The following is a 21,513-nucleotide window of genomic DNA, read 5'->3' on the forward strand; positions in this document are numbered from 1 at the left end:
TCTAGATTGATGAGCTCATGCAGGAATATCGCATATCGCTAGAACTCTAGGGTACAGGCGGATATGTTAACCACACTTAATCAAAAACTACAAGAATAACAAAACAAAAGCTCAAGGAGGGGATTTCCGCAAATTCACAAAGTTCACGTATGACAGAAAGAAAGAAGCTATCATGAAGGAAATCTCAGCCCGCAAAAATACCAAGTTAATTTTCAAGAGGGCTCCCAACTTGTACAAATTATTAAGGAACGACAAAGACCGTATTGATAAAGAAAGAATGGCTGGAGTGTACAAAATTCCTTATGAAAACCAAGAACTAGGCATTAATAAAAACTACATTGGAGTTACTAATAGAAGCTTAGGGATTAGATTGAGGGAGCACAAATACAACATCAGCAAAAGATCTAACGCCACAATTCTATCTCAGATGGCACAGATTGAAGGCTCGGTAGTCAAGTGGGGTGAAGCAGACATCATTAAACCTGTACACTCACCGACTTTAGCGCTTTGCGCCGAAAAAATTGAAATATTTAAGAGCAGATTACATAATGCCTGCATTAATGCCAGGGATGCTGAAGGGTTGCCTTCGGCATGGAAATATTTAATTAAGAGGTTTGATACCTCTTAATTTAATGCCTTGATTTTGTTATCACTGCATATCTTGTATATGTCAGAATTTCATATAATTTTATTGATAAATGCACTTCTTGCATTTATTAGAGTTTCGTGTAGTTTATTATTTAACCTATACATATTTTTTATATATTTTTGTTATTTATATTTAATTTTTACTTTCTTATATGTATATTTTTTATCCGTTATTTTATTTATTTGTATTTAAATTTTTTGTTCCATTTTATGTTTGCATTCGCATTCGAATTTGTTTAACCTGATGATGGCCAACAGATTTGGCTGAAAACGTTTGTTCTTTACTAAAGATTCTTCACGCGTATAACTTACATATTTTGCGGTGGACTTCCTATGTTTATCGAAAACTTTTTACTTAATGTTATCTCCTCAAATATCTACTTTTAAGGATGTAATTATCTTCATCTTGTGTAATTCGAAACGTTTAAAGCAATGACTATTTTAAACATATCAAATTTCAAAGAGTTTGTAATTACGTTTGTCAAGTATTTTGTTGTTCGGATGAAACAGATAATTCAATTTTATACGAAATTTCATTAAGATTTTAATTCATATTCTTAAATATAATTAAATACATTTGAAAGATGTTTAAAGTTAGGATCACATGAGGCATTTTTTATTTTTTTATTTTGGAGCAGTTTGAAAAATTATTTTACTGCTTAAATGAATTTTTCGCTTGTTTAATTTGGATTTTTCTTTTGTAGCATTTGATTTTGTAGAGAAAATCTGGCAAGAGATATGTCACAAGGCTCAAATCATTTACTTGTGTGCGTGGGATGCATTCCTGTCATATTCCATTAATCGTGTAACCGTTTAAATAGAAAAAAAATATTTTTATAAATTTAATATAAAATATTCTACGTGATAGATAATAAATTAACACTTAATTACGTTTCCTTTATATATATATATATATTTTTTTTTTTTAAATACGTACCTCAAAACGCATTTAGAGCGTTATTTGAAGGCATTTAAACGGTTTAACTACATTTGAATAAGGAAAATAATCGATTAACTTTATATAAACATTAAATGATAATGAATAAGTTGATTATCTCTTGTCTACCTCATTAAATTAAATTAAATCGATAATAAACAATGATGTAAATATTTATATTTTGTAGAAATTTAATAAATATATATTTAAAAAGCCACGATAGAACCTTACAATTACACAGAAAATGACAGGAAGGTGTTAAGGAGTCGTTTATTAATTATTTATACAGCTTTTGACTCCTTCCTTCCTTGTGTACAATAGTGTACTTTTGGAAAACTCTCCCCTTTAATCACGTGATACTTTTGGTAAACGTTTTAATAACGTGTTAAGGTGATCACCTGATGACTTGGAATAGTTCTGTTGATATCATTCACACAGTAGCGTAGCGAGGGGGGTGCAAGGGGGTGTATCATGCACCGGGCGCCACTCTCACAGGGGCGCCCAAATGGTCTCCAAGACAAACTATGTGTGTTTTTGGAGGGGAAAGAGGAGCGCCAGTTATGTTCGCTACGCCACTGCATTCACACGACTGGTAAGTACAGTACACTTATAAGAACAAATTCGTATGTCACTAATACCACTAACAATGTCCATATAAACAATACCTCGACCTCCTCCCTCCCTATTGTGTACAATGATGTACTTTTCCCCTTCCCCTTTAAGCTGTACACGTAATTAATGGCTAATCCTCAATGATAACAGAAACTTACTCAAACTATTAAATGACGTGATGTACAGGAAAACAAAGTATACAAAGCCAATATTTTAAACAATAAATATTTAAAAAAATAAACTAAAAATGAATAATTAGTAAATATGCTGGAACAATAAAGGATTGAGTAAAGTTTGTAGACGTTTAAATGTAGAAGAGTGTTAATTGTTAAATGTATAGTGTTTCTGACACTAGAACTGTTCGAAATAAATGATTACGTTTACAGAGTGACCTAGAAAATCCCACAATTAACATTTAATTTATATATATACAAATTAAATGCTAAAATTTCTAACTGTCAGTTTATATTATTTAGTATTCGATTTTCTGTGAGGTAGCTCAATTAGCCTCATATTAATTTATAACTTATAATAAGCTAGAGACTATTATGTACAATAGTTTTTACAGGTTTTACCATAAATTTATAATAAATAATAGATTTTTACACAAGTTGTAAAGCTCAGTTTACGTTCCAACTAAGTATGAATAAAGGAATTCCATCATAAACTATGTATGAAGAAAGGAAAAAAAAATAACTGTAAATTTTATAGCACTGTGAATTTTAGGCAAACCGTAAAATTTATTTAAAAACCGAAAAATTTACACAAAAAAATCCGTATTAATTCTAAACTATCGAAAGAATTAATGCATTTAAATCAGTGACATAAATCTAGTTTTATCGTCGCTCTTAGTGTTTAATACTCCATTGTGATGCAAATTATTATTATTATTTTTTTATTATTCTATTCACAGAAGTTTATTCTTACAATATTTTTTTACTGTGTGGCATCAAAGTGTTGCTCGTTACAATCATTGATCATGCCAGCACATTCATTGATACTCACACACAGCCACTCGTTTAATCACACAAGCGTAAGGGTATCGACGTAGAATATAGATTTAGTAGGGATATAATACATCAAAAAACGGATAAATAAATATAGATATAAAAGCTACACGTGGTTAAGTATCTTTTGAATACAGATAAACCTTCAAATACAGTCAAACATTATCATTTTGACAAGTTGATAAATGGTTATTTGTATGACAAATGTGCTACTGTGTAGATAATTGTGAGGTTTCTGTAGGATAGCTTGATATATAGTAATCTTTACATTTCACACGTAATTTGATGCTTAATTATCACTTTAGTTAATGTAGGCAGATTAACGGTAAAGAGAACATGTACAGCATCCCGCTTTAATTTGTTTAAAATGATTATTAATAACGCAACCTGAACGATTCTCCCCACCCCTTTTGTATATAAATAGAAACAAGCCTTTGCCTGTATTGTACATAATTTATAACCTTGTACACATATGTATACAAAACGAAAAATTTAATTATTTAACAAGGTAATTAGATAAAATAATATTTAATAAATGAGAAAAATGTTTTGTTTTCTTGTGAATAATTTATAATTTTGTTATATATTTATCTTGATTTATTAATAAATAAATAAATAATCTGTATTTTTCTTCGTCCATTTTTCCATTATTTATAGATTTTTAGCGGTAATTAACGAATTTATTTAATTTTTTTTTTCGATTAAAAATTGTAGAAAATGTTCTTAATTAATGATGAGTAAAGATAATTAGAAAAGATTTTTATCTTCATCATCATTTTTTTCGGGTTCATATACTTAATTAATGATTCGAAATAAATAATTATAATAATTAAGTTATGGTTCTAATGTTATAATGACAAACCAAGAAAATTGAGTCAATAAAATCGATTATTTTGGCTCATAAACTCGATTATACTCTATGGAAATCGCAACTCTTCTATCTTCATCATCACTTTTTCGGGTTCATATGCTTTATTTAATTATTGTAATTATTTATTTCGGATCATTAATTTATTGTTTTAATGTTATAATATAATTATAATAGTAAAATAAGACAATTAACTGAATAAAATCCAATATTTTAGCTCATACAACTCGATTATGCTCTATGAAAATAGCAATTTTTCAATCTTCATTATTATTTCTTCAGGTTTAATGCATTTAATAATTATAATTATTTATTTCGAATCATTACGTTCTAGTGTTATAATGTTAATAGAATAGTAAAGTAAGAAAATTGGGTGAATTTTCTTACTTTACAATATTTTAGATGATATACCTCGATTAAGACCTACGAAAATCGCGAATATTCATCGATTGGCATCACTTATCTATAAGATTTCCGAGCAGAAAATTGCATGTTTATTTTCTACATTATAATATTTATAATCAAATACTGAAAATTAATTATATTATACCATTATAAGATAGGAAGACAATTAAGTATTAATTATTAGAAACTTAGGTAAATACATATATTACAGATTTGTATAACAGATGATCATTAATACATTATCTTTGACTTAATTACCGTTAAGTTTGTGCCACATACAGTCTCATAAACGTACATTTGCACTTATCGATCATAAAGTATGCTTCGTTACACCGACAAGACACTACCCCCTCTCCCTCTTTTACTGTCTCTTATGATTAACAAATTGCATTTTAAATGAAAACGAAAATGCTCTGTGCTTTAACACTAGATAAATGTTTTAAATAACAATAGAATATTTTAAAGATTTACTAAAATTTTCCTCGATACCCTTTACATTATTTATCTGCCTATCCTATTTAAAGCTTTTAATGAAATTAATTATGCATCTTTCCTATTTACAATACTCTATTGTAAATAGCCAAGGTGTAGTTTAATGCTTATTTGTTTGATTAAACCAAACTCTACACATGTTCACTCAAAATGCTCGTGTTTATAGATTACTGATAATAAATATTTTCCTAATTAATTATAATTTAACAAGTAAATATAATACAAATTTGCTTAATTTTTTTTTTTTTTTTTTTTGTTTACACCCCACCTTTCTGTAGTAAATTTGATGTACAGCAGTTAAATGGCGGGTGTCTATCTGCACACTTAGTGTTATCTCGCTACCAGATGAGATATTTTCACCACGTAGCTCTTTTATTCAAACTGATGATTTACTTTTCATTACTTAGCACTTTCATTCTAGTTGATAGTGCACGTTTTTTTTATTCTTTAATTCCTTTTTTATTCTTTAAATTAGTGTTATAAGTAAATCTAACTTATTCTAATATTCTTATCTTTATTTTTATTTGAGTATGATAAAATAAAATTAATTGATAAATGTTTTAACTGGGTGATTCGAAAGTTTAAAGGGTAAAAATCAATAATTAAATAAATGATGGGTTTAAAGGTCAGGAGATTTTTTAAAATTATTTTTCCTTGCCGTTTTCGTTAGTTATGTTTGGTTTTAATGTAAAAAAATCTATTCCAATTTCGTGTAATTTTATAATAAAAATGTAAGGTTTATACATATTTTAGTTGAATTGCATTACATAAACGTTTGCGACAGAGCACTGCGTTGTCATTGACTTTTATTTTCAAAATCAGAGTTTTGTGTGTGCTTTCTTCTAACCGAAGCTTTATGTGTGCTAACCAGAACTCTACTCATGTCCTTTTCTAATCAAAGCTCCCCTTATGCTTTCTTCTAATCAAAGCTCCCCTTACGCTTTCTTTTAATCAAAGCTCCCCTTACGCTTTCTTTTAATCAAAGCTCCCCTTACTCTTTCTTCTAATCAAAGCTCCCCTTACGCTTTCTTTTAATCAAAGCTCCCCTTACGCTTTCTTTTAATCAAAGCTCCCCTTACGCTTTCTTCTAATCAAAGCTCCCCTTACGCTTTCTTTTAATCAAAGCTCCCCTTACTCTTTCTTCTAATCAAAGCTCCCCTTACGCTTTCTTTTAATCAAAGCTCCCCTTACGCTTTCTTTTAATCAAAGCTCCCCTTACTCTTTCTTCTAATCAAAGCTCCCCTTACGCTTTCTTTTAATCAAAGCTCCCCTTACGCTTTCTTTTAATCAAAGCTCCCCTTACTCTTTCTTCTAATCAAAGCTCCCCTTACGCTTTCTTTTAATCAAAGCTCCCCTTACTCTTTCTTCTAATCAAAGCTCCCCTTACGCTTTCTTTTAATCAAAGCTCCCCTTACGCTTTCTTCTAATCAAAGCTCCCCTTACTCTTTCTTCTAATCAAAGCTCCCCTTACGCTTTCTTCTAATCAAAGCTCCCCTTACGCTTTCTTCTAATCAAAGCTCCCCTTACGCTTTCTTCTAATCAAAGCTCCCCTTACGCTTTCTTCTAATCAAAGCTCCCCTTACGCTTTCTTCTAATCAAAGCTCCCCTTACTCTTTCTTCTAATCAAAGCTCCCCTTACGCTTTCTTCTAATCAAAGCTCCCCTTACGCTTTCTTTTAATCAAAGCTCCCCTTACTCTTTCTTCTAATCAAAGCTCCCCTTACGCTTTCTTTTAATCAAAGCTCCCCTTACGCTTTCTTTTAATCAAAGCTCCCCTTACTCTTTCTTCTAATCAAAGCTCCCCTTACGCTTTCTTTTAATCAAAGCTCCCCTTACGCTTTCTTCTAATCAAAGCTCCCCTTACGCTTTCTTCTAATCAAAGCTCCCCTTACGCTTTCTTTTAATCAAAGCTCCCCTTACGCTTTCTTCTAATCAAAGCTCCCCTTACGCTTTCTTCTAATCAAAGCTCCCCTTACGCTTTCTTCTAATCAAAGCTCCTCTTACGCTTTCCTCTAATCAAAGCTTTCCTTATGCTCCTATCTAACCAGAGCTCTCTCTTCTAACGCTAATATGCGTTTTTTCCAATTTGATAACACCAGACTTATTTCTTCGTATGTCAAGAAGCCCTTAACCATCAAGCAGTTCAAAGACAACATTCAAGAAGAAATTCGAGCGCAGAAAAAGATCATTTACCGATAAAATTTCCAATGAACAGTCTTAAAAATTCGATTTTCTGCACTTTATTACACACCAGAAAAAAAAACATAATTAACAAACAAAAACTTTATTCTGTTTTTTTTTTTATGCGACTTATAGACCATCTCTGTTTACATGTTCTAAGAAATGTACAAGTTTAGATCAAATAAAATTAAATATTTAAAGGCATAAGACGAATTTGTTTATTTACAGATTTAATTTCTAAAATTAAAAACCAAAAATTGGTATATTTACAATTTCAATTCGAAATTAAAACGAAAAAATATACTTTAAAATTCGAAAAAAATTATATCAGTTATTGTCATTATGATAATGAAAATTTAAATCAAAAGTTTTATAACAGAAAATTCTGAGGATATTTATTAAATCCAGAAGATTCAAATCGCAAAGTCGAGAGGAATGAAATAGAAAAAAATAGTTTAAAAAAAAAAATAGAAATCAATTTTGAAAAAGGAAAAGATATAATGAATTCTAGAAATAGATTCAAGAAATTTCTTTGGGATTATTTAGAATTCTTAGGATTTCTATTTATTTTCGTTTTATTTTTAGGTTTATTTGGATCTACGATTTATTTTCGGAGCACTGTTTATTTGGATTATTTTTTTTATTTATTTTATTTTATTTTATATATATTTAACTTCAATTTTAATTGTTTGAATTTCTTTCCTTCTAACGTTTGTTTACATGTCTTTAAGCACGAATTTCAATAAATATATTTTTAAAATTATTTATTTTGTTTAAAAAGGAAACAAATTCCGAGATTGTTTCCTTAACAGCTATTTATTTATATATATAATTATATTTTTCTTCCAGTCTTAGGATCATCCTTTCCTTTTCTTGAAATCTCTGAAGAGATTCGTGTTTCTTACATGAAACTTAAGCAAACTTTTAATTGCGTAGCGAACGATTTCTGATCTTTAAAGAAGATCTGGAAAAATAGTAAAATAATATTTTAAAAAAAGAAGAAGAAGAAGAAAATAGTGAAGTAGGAACGATTTATTACAAGTTAATCTTCGATTCAACTGAAGCAAATCAGTGGTTATCATAGAGTGAAGGTCCCCAATGGTTTGTCTAAGAATGTTCTTAGTGGTCACTGGTTAATTAAGCAAAGAATTAGGAAAAAAAATACCGTAGTAAATACACGATATAAGTAATTAATTGGATATAGATTAATGCCATTTGGGACACGATATTAATCGCGTTTTGTAAATAAATGGTGTCAATGGAAAGCTTTGTTTCCTTTATTTTCATTTTCCTTAAAAATTATCTTAATTTACCATCTTAAAAGTATATAATTTTAATTAATAAATTAAATAAGATTAATCTTAATCAGTTTATAATTTATTTTTCAACTCTCTTGTATTAAAAAAATGCATGTTTATCTCGAAGGACGTGATGGAAGATGAAGAGGAAAACAAAGTTTTAAACTTGAAACTCGGTGGGAATAAGTTAAAATTTGATAAATTCAGATTTTTTTTATTATTATTATTTTCGGTTTTTATTTTAGTTTATAAAAATATTTACACGCATAAACCGGGGCCAATTTCCTTAATGATAGCTTTCGACTGAAATGTTCAACGAGGGATTCGAGTCCTCCCAAAAAGAAACTCGGCATTTATGGCACCAGCAGCCAAACTTATGCCAGTATATTTTATTTAAAAGTGTAATTAATATATTATTTACCGGTCATTTAACATGTTAGAGTGTTTGGGTGTGTATCCAGTCGAAGGAACCCTCTAACAGTGGACCACTAAGTTGGATATTTGCAGTTATGTGACAGCTACGCCCATGGATCGACACTTTAATTTACCCGAGAATGACGAAGAGAAAAACTACAGAATAAAATATTAATCTACTTGGTCACGCAAGAACAAGTTGACTCGTCCAACTAATATTATTTCTATGGCCCATGTACCTTTTCATTGCTGGACAAAATAGCTTAGTGTATGGCCAATCGGAATTAAGCTAGAGAAAAAGAAAATTACTTCCGTAATAATAAAAGAAATCCATAGATAAACTCATTATCTACATGATAATGAAGTATTATCACGTAATATTTTAATTTTTTTTTAAAATAATTATATTGGAATTTATACATTTATAATGTTAGTTATAGTAATTATAAGAGCAATCTCTCTTTTTGGGGGACCATTAAGCCATCAAAAATGTTTTTTTTCAGTTCTTTCACGTTTATAAATGGGGAAATTAACAAAATATCTTTATTTTTTCACCACAAAATTGAGATATTTAACGGTTTACAAGTTAATTTTTCAAATATTTAAGCATAAAAAAAATATAATCGAAAAATAAATTTTTTGATGCTTTAAATGAAATTCGTTTTATAAATTTTTAAAGAAATATATTTTTTTATTATTTATTTAAGCAATTTTTCATATAAATTCATTCTTCAAAACGTGTGTTTTTTTTTCCTTCAATAAAATTCTTCGAACAAAAATTGAATTTCAGATTTTTAGAATAATTCTTTTTCGTAGAAAATTTCAAATAATAATAATAATAATAATAATAATTTTTGAATATTCAATTTTTACTTTTAAATTGCAAAATAATAAATAAAATAATATTTTAATATAAATTAAATGAAAATTTCGAGAAATCTGAGGAGATTTTTCTTTAACATTTATTATTTAAATTTATTTATAAATATTTAATATAATTTTTTAAAAATATATTTATTTATTTATTTAACTTATTAAATATTTAATTTTAAATAAAAAATGATAATTTAGAACAATTTTATCGAACTTTTTTAATTCATAAATATCTTCCAAACTTAATCAAAGACTCCATTTTTTTTAATTTTTTCTTAATTTTACTCCAAATTTTTTTATGTTTTATCTTGAAATTTTACTAATTAAATATTTTTTGTGAATTTATTTATAAAATATCGATTCTAATCATTTTTTTTTAAGTTGAAGCTTGTTATTGGCGTATTTATTATTAAAATATTTAAGAATAAGAGATGCGATTGGTCGAGGGGAGGTATTGAGTGATAATGATTTTCCACAGTCACGAGCTCATGACCGAGTGAAATTCATACTGTTTGGAGTTTCAATTTTTCTAAAGTGCTTCTTTTCAGTTTATTCTAACGCGAAGTAATCTTTAAGATACAAAAGGATGTCCATTTGTTATACATAACATGCTTCTGTACTTGACAGTTTGAATTCATCTCTTAGGAAAAATAAAAAATAAAATAAAAGAAAAGAAAATAAAAATTCGATAGAAATAACTTCGAACGAATAGTAAAATCTTTCATTATAATTTATTCTTTACTAAATCATTTTATATTTTTAATTTTTATCCTTTATCTATCCTTAAAACAAAGGGGATACCTCATACGTTAAGTGAAGTAACTTGTCTTTAAATAATAAGTAAAAATAATTTTATAAAATGCTTAAATTAATAAGTTTTTGTTATATATATATATATATTTTTTTTTTAAGTAAAAGATTTAAAATTTTAGAGATTAATTTAAAGTTTAGGAGCTCATAAATGACGTAGTTTTGTTCTGGGGTGATGTGGAGAATGACGTAGAAAGTACAGTACAATCAGAAGGAAACTAAAGTAATTACTGCATAATTTTTTATTTATTTATAAAAATTAAAAATATATAATGATTTAGTAAATAATAAACTATAACGAAAGATTTTTCTTTTATATGTCCTTAAAACAAGGGAGCTTTCTCGCACGTAAAGACAACATCCCTTTTTTGTTTTAATCTTAAATATAGCGTAAAATATAAATTAAAAATACTTAAATAAATAAATTTTTATTATTTTTACATAAAAAATTTAAAATTTTACAGGCTAATTTAACATTATCGAACGCAACAGAGGTTATAACTCTGGGGCTGTTCTGAGAGGACAATATAGAAAAAAGTACAATCTGAATGAAAAAACATTAAGTGTTGCATAATTTTTTATTTATAAGAAAATATTATTTATTCATTTATTTATAAATTTTTTAAGTTTAAATTTTATTCACCAAGCTTCTAGGGATACAACACTCCCCATAAATACACCACAGGAGTGCATTTAAACATGCAAGAAAAACTTTAAAATCTTTAGGAAACTTTGTTTAAAAAAAAATATTTAATAAAAATAAATATTTTCTAGTCAAGATAATAATTCAAAATCTTTTCTTAAATCCGGAATTTCTTCAAGAAAATATCTTTGCAGATGTACACATAGGTCTATATATTTTCTCACGTTGTTTCCAAGTGGAATTACCTATCTCTTTTTAAAGATTAAACAAGGAAAACTCGTGATCATTGATCACGAGTTTTTCTTGTTTAATCTTTAAAAAAAGAAGGGGGAATATATATATATATATAAAGAAATACAAGGATCAGAAAATATCAGTGGATATATATAGAGAGAAAACTAGTTTGTTTCTGAAAATTCAATTTAATCCTAATATTTTTAAACAACATAAAAAAAAATTGTATAAATATTTTGGAAAAGTTCCAAACTATTTTCTATTCGTTGCTTTCAAATTTATATCAAAAATTATACGTTTTAAATGAAATTATTTTGAGCCATTTTTCACTCTAAATGGACTTTAAGATCCTTCTTCTTCTTCTTCTTCTTTGATAATTTAAGAAAGTTTAGAAGTTTGCAATCTTAGATTCAAAAGCATAAATTACTCAACTATGCTTTTTTATGGTAGAAGACAGCTTGAAAATTACGAATTTTTTTTATAGTATTTTTGAAAGAAAATATGCGCTTAAGACATTGGGAATACGAATTTATATAGGGGGAAAAAATGGTTTTCTAGAATGGTTTCGTCCAAAAACACAACTTAATTACATAAAATTAACGGAAAAAAAGGTCGAAACTCTCGGAGAAATGATGAAAGCAGAGGAAGTAAGGGGAAAAAACGTATATAATTGTTTTTCTAGAAGACACGACATAAGTTGTGTTAGGTCACAGAAAACAGCAACGACATGATTTATTTGCAAACGTAACAATGATTACTTGTAAGTTGGATTCAGAGGTCAAAACAGTAGAATGATTAATATTAAAGAGAAATCAAACATATGCAGATTTAATCATTATTCCACTCCTTCAGTTTCCTGTGATTCATACCATCCAAACTCCACATATTACGAAGAAAAGTTAAATACTTCCTGGATATGCAGATGTTCCTTTTGTTGAGTGGATAACACACACACACACACACCGAAAAAAAAATACACCCTTCTTTGATTTATAGATTTAGATATGGCCCATACAACTCTGGGTCTTTAGTGGAAGTTGCAATGCTTGATATGTAAAATAGTTTTAAATCCCATCCATGAATAAAATGGTTGTTGAGTGGCGCAAAACTGCACGAGGGGGTTTTACACACCACTGTGTATCGATGCATGAAGTGTGGCAGTGTTATACGTGTATCTCTCTCTTCTAGAAATAAAATATTCTACGTTGTCACGTTTTAAATTTACTTTGATGTGAATATTTAATTTTTAGTCCTTTGCTCTACTATATGGGACTTTTTTTTTTTTTTTTTTTTTTGGTTTGCTTCCTGCATAGTTAAGGCGTGTTAAATAATTGATTTATGTATGTGTTCGGGTGTGATTATGTTCTTTAATTTATGCTGTAAGTGATTTAATTACGTTAAAACTGTAGAAATATATAAAAATGTAGTGATTCCTTACAAGAAATAATTCCTTCTTCATTTACATCCTTGTGTTTTCCTCTTCGATTTTCATGTATGTTCCTTTATAAATTACTGTTTTAAGGAATTAATTCGTAAATAACGGCGAAAAGAATGTAAAAACACAAGAAAAATATTTAAAAATAATGCGAGTAATGTATAAAAATAAGCGAAAAATAAATAAGATTCCTTACAAGAAGTAATTCCTACTTTACTGAAATTCTCGATTATTTTCTTCGATTTCTAAGCATTTTCCTTTATAAATTACTATTTCAAGAAGTTAATTTGTAAATAATGTGAAGAAGATATAAAAAATACGTGAAAAAATATATAAAAATAAAAGATACCTTGCGAGAAATCGAAGAAAACAAACAATCCCGTAGACTACAGCAAAAACTTCTTATCGATTATACTTGATTACATTAAAAAAAACATACATTTAAAAAAATCAATACACGAAAAAATTAAAAGCATATATAAAAATTTAACAAATATACAATATTAAAATCCATTTTCACTCGAATTTTAACGTTAAAAAAAAGGTTTCAAAAACGAAATTAACCGATGATCATCTACCGGTTAACCTGTCCATAATGATGAATAACTCTTATAAATAAACCTAAAAAAAAAAAAATAATAATAATAATAAAGTAGAAATTAAAAAAGGTCAACAAAACGAGACGATATTATCTCATCAGAATAGGGAATTTTTTAACGTTGAAATTATCTAAAAATACCCTAAATGAGGGTAAAAATCTATTGAAAGCATCTTAATATAATATTCACAAGGAAGCCTAAGATTGTCCATCCTCTATCATTATGGATTGATATAAGATTAATTGGGGGCGTAGCCTCTTCGAAACTTCTCAAAAATGAAGTGTCAACATTGATGACATTCAGAAAACCTTTGAAAGAGTTGGTCGTTTAAAGCCCCTTTTTCAGCCACGAACCTGGTATCATGAATCATAATTTAACTAGCAGTTGCTTAACGATCCAGTCTACGTGTTATTACTAATACGCTTGTCAAAGGTAAAGGAGTACTTTCATCGATCTGCTCCTAGGAATCTCAAAATTACATTGTAAATCGTAAAGTTTCCTGCGGGGGGTTAGAACGAGCCAGTAACCAACCACACTGCTCGATCGTCTCAATCCCTTCCCCCGAACGTCTACAGACCTTTGAGACATTTTACCGATAATTAATATGATTGGTTTGCGTGTTATATATGTGGATTTTAATTATGTTACAGCTAATTAGGAGTATTTACCTGGAAATTTCTATTTAATGAGATAATCCATTTAAAACGCTTTATTTTAATTGTATTTGCGGTTTGCTGGATGGCACATGATCAAAGTTTGCCATAACATACGCCACAATAAATGATTGTAAAATAAATGTTAGGAAGTTAATCGAAAAAATTTCACTTTTACCTTCTTCTAAAACGTTTTTTTCCCCTTAAGATTAATGAAAAGTAACAATTCTTTACTAGAACTTTCCTTCCCCCCTTTTTTTTCCTGCAATAAATTCTGGAGTGAAGCTACAGATTTAGATTGCTCTCGAGTCATCTCCATCTTAAAATTTCAATTAAAAAAATATATTTTCTGACGTTGTAAATGAATAAATAATTAGTTTTTAATTATAAAATTCTGTAAACAATAAGTTTACATGCACAAAACTAGGAGAGACCATTAATAAAGTAACATAAGAAAACCATTAAGATGCTTAGCAGTTTAACGGGTTTAATTAATTAAGTTACTGGAAAATAAATGCAATAACTTATTATTATTATTATTATTTTTAAATTTTAATAAAAACTTTTCACTTGTCAAAGTTTCTATAATAACATATTTAATTAATAATAATTAATTTAATTACCTTTATGGCTAAGTGTCAAATTGAATTTCTGTTATATTGCATAATAATTGCTTGTATTATAATGTTCATCTGTAACTTATATTAACTAAATATTAGGTATTGGTTATTAATTAGAATTTATATCGTATACGAGGCATCGTATAATTATTTAAATCAATTGTTATAACGAAAATAAATGGTTAACATGGCTGTTTTGTTAGTGACGTTATACCAGTTTTGTATGTAAATTATACAGGAAAATAATTTAATTTTGATTTATGTGATTATTTTTTACATATTTTGGATGATTTTCATGACGTTTCGCCCAAAAATATGTAAAAATCTACGTAGATTCAGAAGTCAAATGAGAGAATTTAATATATATTATAGAAGAAACTGTTCTTCATGATACTTGTAAATACTACTTTGGATTTGTATTGTCTTTTACAATACTGTCCCACTACATTCTCATTGTGAAGCTGCTACTTTATGCAATTACAAATAACGTGTACTTACATAAACATCTTAACAAATTTCATATTTCTTCATACTTTCTGATTCATTCTCTTTACTCGGTATCTACTCTACTGAGATCTCTCCTCTTTTTAATCCCCTTACTCTCTTCTTTTCTCCAGTTTATACCCTCGAGTAGGCACTACCCCAGCTTAATCCCCTCCGGGGATCTTCACCCCTCTTTCTTTTCTTATTACTCTCTTTTTTTCAGCCTACGCCCTCTCGAATAGGCTCTACTCCCTGCTTAATACCCTACTGGAATCTTTTCTTTCCCTATTCTTCTTTTCTTCCTCCTACACCTTCGAGTAGGCACTACTCCAACTTTAATACCCTACTGGTACCTTCTCCCTCTTTCTTTCTTCCTTACTTTCTCTTTCATCCATACCCTAGGTTCAACCCCTCCTCAATACTCTATAGGGATCTTCTCTCCTCTTCCTCATCACCTTATTCTCTTCCTTTCTTCAACCTATACCCTCGAGTCACCTCTATTCCCTCCCGGGTAAATTTGGCACCTTTACACTTAACTTCGTTCAGGGCCAATTCACTAAGCATATAAATGAAATTATCATAGAATAAAGTTATTAAATTCCCATTTCTTCACCTAAGAAATAATAAAAAAGCGAAAATTTCTTTCCATTATATACATAATTTCAATCGAATGACACACGCTTACATAAATTCTATAAACTCTCAACCGGTGCAAATCAGATTTAATAAATAAGTACGTAATTAATTTACTTGTAAGTTAACTTAATTGTTTACTGGTATATACATTACACACGCACACGTGTATATATATATACATTTTTTTTATTATTTAAATTTAATATTTTAAATCAAGAAACGGGTTAGAAGTCGTCCATCATTCGGAAACTTTATACGTGATCAGATTAAGTAAGAATCGAATAAACGGTATAATCCAAGTATAATTACATAAAAGTTAAGATTAAATTCGATTAGGATTAGATAAAAATGATGAAATTAGATTAATACATGTAATTATACGAAATTAAATTACTTTGTAATCAATATTTTAATCGAATTACACCCCATTTTTTCTATTTTTCTATCGGAAATTTCGGAAAATTATTTAAAGTTTGTCAATTATTCCGCATTTTTTTTATTTAAAAAAAAACTAAATTACTTAAATTCATTTATTGGGTTTTTTAAATAACCTCCAAACGACGGCCACCTCTCAACCACGGCTAGATTTAAGCAGCGGCCATTTTTTCAGGAACTTTATACAGTACTTTTAACAACAATCCATACATAATACTGCAATTTTTTTAAAAAATAAATTCATTTATTTATTGTTTATTTAATAACCTTCAAACAGCGGACATATCCACCTTCCAACAACGTCCAATTTTAAAGGGTAGCCATTTTTTTTCAGAAACTTTTCTTTTAACAAGAGTTTATACAAAATATACAACTTATTTAATAAATCATTTAACAATAAATAAATATAAATTTTTTAAAATAACCTTCATATAACGGACACTTTTTAAACACCGGCCATTTTTTTCAGAAACTTTTTTCTGAACAAAAATGGCCGGTGTTTAAAAGTGTCCGTTGTTGGCAGGTTCTGAAGAAAAATTCACACAAAACACCGAATCTTTTTTTTTAATAAATCGATTAAATTTTAAATATTATATAATTTAATTTAAAATTTAATTCAAGTTTAAAAAGTTAATTTTAAATATAAATTCTAAATTTTAACACAATTAAAAACGTAATTTAATTACTTAATTATCATTATTTTTTAAATTTGAAATTAAATTTTTAATGTTTTAAAAGTAAATTTTATTATTATTATTTTTTTTAGCTTAATTTTTAGACAAAATTTATTTTATATAAATATTTTGCTTTATTTAGGCCTAAATCAAATAAAATTTAATTAAATTTTAAATAATTTCTTAAAATATTTTTATTAAAAATAAATAAATAAATAATTTAATAAAATTTATAAAAATATTTTAAAAATAAATTTAAATATTTTATTTAAAGGTAGAGAAATAAAAAATAATTTAATTTTTTTTTAAATTTTATAATTTACATTTTTTTAAAATAATTAAAATTTCAAATTTTACGTGATTTAATTATTAATAAGTACATTTAAACCTTTAATAACGGCCACCTCTTAACAATAACCACCTGTAAGCAGCTGCCATTTTTAGGAACTATTTTGAACAAAAATGCATACGAAATACTCCAAACAGCAGCTACCTCTTAACAAGGACAACCTGTAAATAGCGGTCATTTTTATAAATTTTTGTTAGCTAAAAGTGAATAGGAAATAACCTCCAAATAACAGCTACCTGTCAGAACAACCTCTAAACAGTGGCCATTTTTAGGAATTTTTGTTAACAAAAATACGTCGAAATAACCTCCAAATAAGAGCTACCTCCTAACGAGGACAACCTTTAAAAGCGGCCATTTTTAGAAATTTTTTGAACAAAAATGATTGCGAAATAACCTCCAAAAATCAGCAATTTACCAACGAAGACAACCTCTAAACAGCGGCCATTTTTAGGAAACTTTGTTAACAAAAATACGTCGAAATAACCTCCAAATAAGAGCTATCTTTTATCAAAGACAACCTGTAAACAGCGGCCATTTTTTCACGAACTTTCGCAAAAATTCGTATAAAATAACCTCTGAACAACGCCCAGCCTCTGAAAAGAGCATAAAAAAAATGTCCGTTGTTCGAAGGTTTTACTGTATTTTATTCGAAGTTTTAAAAATTTTTTACATTAATTTATTAAACATTTTAAATTCGAATGAAAGTGTAAAAAAAATTTTTATAAATTTATATATTTCATTATTTAATAATAATAATAATTTAATAAAGATTTTCAATGTGACTTTTAATATTTTAAACAATATTTTATTTTATATTATTAAATTGTTTATAAAAATACAGTTGAACCTTTAAATAACGAACTTCTTCAGGAAATTTTTGAAGAAAAACTCATACAAAACTAACCGGAAACCTCTAAACAACGGCCATTTTCATAACTTTTTAAACAAAATTATATACAAAACTAACCTATAAGCAAAGAACACCTCCCAGTAACGGATTTTTAAAAATATTTTCGTCAGAGACCGTCGTTTGGAGGTTTCACTACATTACAGGGGAAAAACATTTACAAAAAGCTTTATACAGTAAAACTCGTGTAAAACGGAACCTGAATAAAACGAAAACGAGCCAAACGGAAAAAATTCTTCAACATGGAACGATTTAATATGCTAAAAACCTGTTCAAAACGGAAACCTGCCAAAAATAAGCAGTGATTACTCATTATATATAATGCATGTAAGATTAGGTGCTCTCATCTCACGATTAACCGGAAAAAATACAACGAAACCTGTCCAAAACGGAATATTCGGTATCGCGCGATTCCGTTTTACACAGGTTTTACTATATTATTGTTTTGTTTTAAAGAATAAAGCAAAGAAATAACTGAAAACTTTAAGTGTTTGAGCTAATATCTCGCTAACTATTATAAAATTCGATTTAAAATCTTTATAAACGAATATTTTAATTGCTAAACAACGAAAATATGATTATTTTCCTTTAAAAAAAATCAGGCAAATAAGACTTAAAATTGATTAAAATCTCCCAGTTTATACCTTAATATAATATAAAGTTTGATTAAATTGATATATAAAGAACAAGGAATTAATGAAATCTATAGTCGTTTGTCGAATATAAATGAAATCTTTTGTTGTAGGAAATTAACTTGAGAGAGAAACTCTACTGTTGCAGGGAATCAAACAGGTGCAAAGAATTAGCATAGGGACGAACACAGCTTGCAAACCTTACCTTAAGATCCAAACAAAACTCCTACCTTGAATTGCAAATAAGAAATTTTTAATACAACATACAAAAAAATTTTGCTTAAATTATTCGAAGTAAAGCTATAATTTTTCTATTAAATTAATGTTGAAAGTGAGAAATAATATAATTTTCGTTTTTTTTTCGAAAAATAATCTTCCCCTTCAACAAATTTAATTTGTTTTATTCAAAAGAAAGGAGTTTATAAAATAAATAAACAAATAAATAAAAACAGCTTTTATTACGATTATAATGAATGAAACGTAAAGATAATTCAACTTTCGGAATTCTTCTTATTCATAAAAAAAAAGGTAATGAAAAAAATGAAAATGTCTTCACGGATTTCAGTGAAAGAATGAGGACGTTTTCAGATTTATTTCTCCATGTAAATACTTCTCTTTGTTAAAAATTTCACCTGGAAAAAAATAAAAATAAAAAGAATTTAAATGGGCGTTAATATTATAAAATATAATTTTTAAATAAATATTTCTCTGTCTTCGTGATATTTTATAAAAGAAAAATCGTTTTTGTTTCACGCTTCCTTTCTTGTTTTTTACTGTTATATGCCAGGGAGAAAAATGTATCGCTTGGTGTATCATTAATTTTAAAAAATGTCAATATTATACTCCAAAAATAAATATTATGTCTTTAATATTATTTATAAATTAATAAAAAGAATAATTATGTATGTCTACAAATATTAAATTTCTTAAAACTAAGTTTTTAAAATTTACAAAATATTTTATGTAATTATTATTATTATTATAAACATTTCTCGACAATCTTTGTGTTTATTTTTATACTTTCTGACTCGCTCTGTCTGCTCAGTATTTTCTCTCCTCTTTCTTATTCTTTCTCATCACCTCGTTCGCTTCCTTTCTTTAGCTTAGCCCCTTGAGTAAAGGCTACCTCCTGTTCGATACCCCTGGTATCTTCTATTTCTTCCTAATCCTCTTTCTTTCTTTATCCTATCTTGAGTAAGTGCTACCTACTGCTCAATACTCTATTGAGACTTCTCTTCTTTCTCAACCCATTACTTTCTTCAGTAGGCTCTATACCCGGCTCAATACCCTACCGAGACATTCTGTCCTTTTTCTGATCTTACTCTCTTTCTACTCCTGCCAAACACTCTACTCAGACATCCTCTTCTCTTTCTGATCCTCTTATTCTCTTTCTTTCTTTCTACCATTGCCCAACACCCTACAAACATCTCCTCCTCTTCCTCATCCTTTTCCTCTCTTTCTTCCTACAGTCTAGATCTTTGAGTATGCTCTACCCCTGCCTAAAACTCTACTGGCATCTTCTCTCCTCGTTCTCACCCTTCATTCTACACCCTTAAGTAGTCTCTAATATCTCCAATAATAATAATTGTTTTGTAGTTGTGTTTTGTCCCTATAGCATCAGACACTGCAACATCACCAAAACAATAATAATAATTATTATTATTATAAAATTTCTGCATTTCTATATTTTTATATTTATGTTTTTTGCTTGTCTTTATTTTCAAAGTTTATTCAAACTTTCCTTATTTTTATCTGGTTACCTTGTTTATTTCCTTCGAGAGTTTATTACTGTCGAGACATAATTTTCTCGTATATTTTGTATATTTTTTTTAAAGTAAAATTAAAGCGTATCGTTAATATATACATATATATTATATATATATATATTTTAAAAAATTCCTAATGTATTTTTTAAAAAAAGTAATTCACTCTAAGATAAAATACCTTTAATTTTTTTTTTACTTTTCTATTTTTTCCTTGCTTTTTCGGCGGAATTTTTCCGTTATTTCGTTTAATTTAGTTAAATTTGTAATCTTTATTAAGTCTTTACTTAGTTTCTTATAGTTTTTTTTGCCCGTTTCCATCGTAAAGAAGCTGTAATTTGCATAAACTAAAAGGAAAATATTAACGAGACAAGGACCAAAAAAAAAAATCATGCGCGAAAATAGAAATTTATTTAAAAAAATATATAATTCAAAATTAAAAAATTAAATTAATTAAAATCAAATAAATAATTAAACCGTAAGATTTACTTCCGTTCTAGATTAAGATAAGGTTAATTTGATAATCCGGTTTAATTGATACGGTTAATTTGAATGGATAGTTTGGTGATCCGAACAATAAACTGGGATAATAAAAATAATGTTTTTGAAAATATTTTCATGTTAAAATATGAAAATTGGAGTATTTATGAATTTTCTTTATAGAAAAACACTGTTTAATGTTACATAAATTAGTCCCAATATCCAGAATACCCATTGAAAGATGGGCTCCATCGAGATGAGATGGAGCCTATCCCTCTTCGTAATCCATTATAAAATATAAATAAAATTTTAAAAAATTTATTTTATTATTAATTTAATTAATTTTACTTTACACTTTGGAGATCTTTTTAGGGTTTAGAGAGGGAGACCAGCAGAGTCCCTCTCTCGATTCAAGTTTTCTAAATG

General features: G+C 27.7%; 1 protein-coding gene and 1 long non-coding RNA gene across 2 annotated transcripts in view; one reads left to right on the plus strand and one right to left on the minus strand.

Moving 5' to 3' along the window:
- LOC136984984 (uncharacterized) overlaps positions 1–21,513 on the plus strand; it is a 55,639-nt gene that overhangs the window by 22,811 nt on the left and 11,315 nt on the right. The gene's annotated exons all lie outside the window — the stretch shown is intronic.
- Positions 7,994–8,991, minus strand: LOC136984917 (uncharacterized). Its single transcript, XR_010882263.1, has 3 exons — positions 8,869–8,991; positions 8,189–8,278; positions 7,994–8,113 (listed from the first exon to the last, which is right to left on the minus strand). It is a non-coding gene; the product is annotated as an uncharacterized lncRNA (long non-coding RNA).

Source organism: Centruroides vittatus, unplaced genomic scaffold (assembly GCF_030686945.1).
Source record: "Centruroides vittatus isolate TY-2023 unplaced genomic scaffold, ASM3068694v2 contig_941, whole genome shotgun sequence".
NCBI lineage: Eukaryota > Metazoa > Arthropoda > Arachnida > Scorpiones > Buthidae > Centruroides > Centruroides vittatus.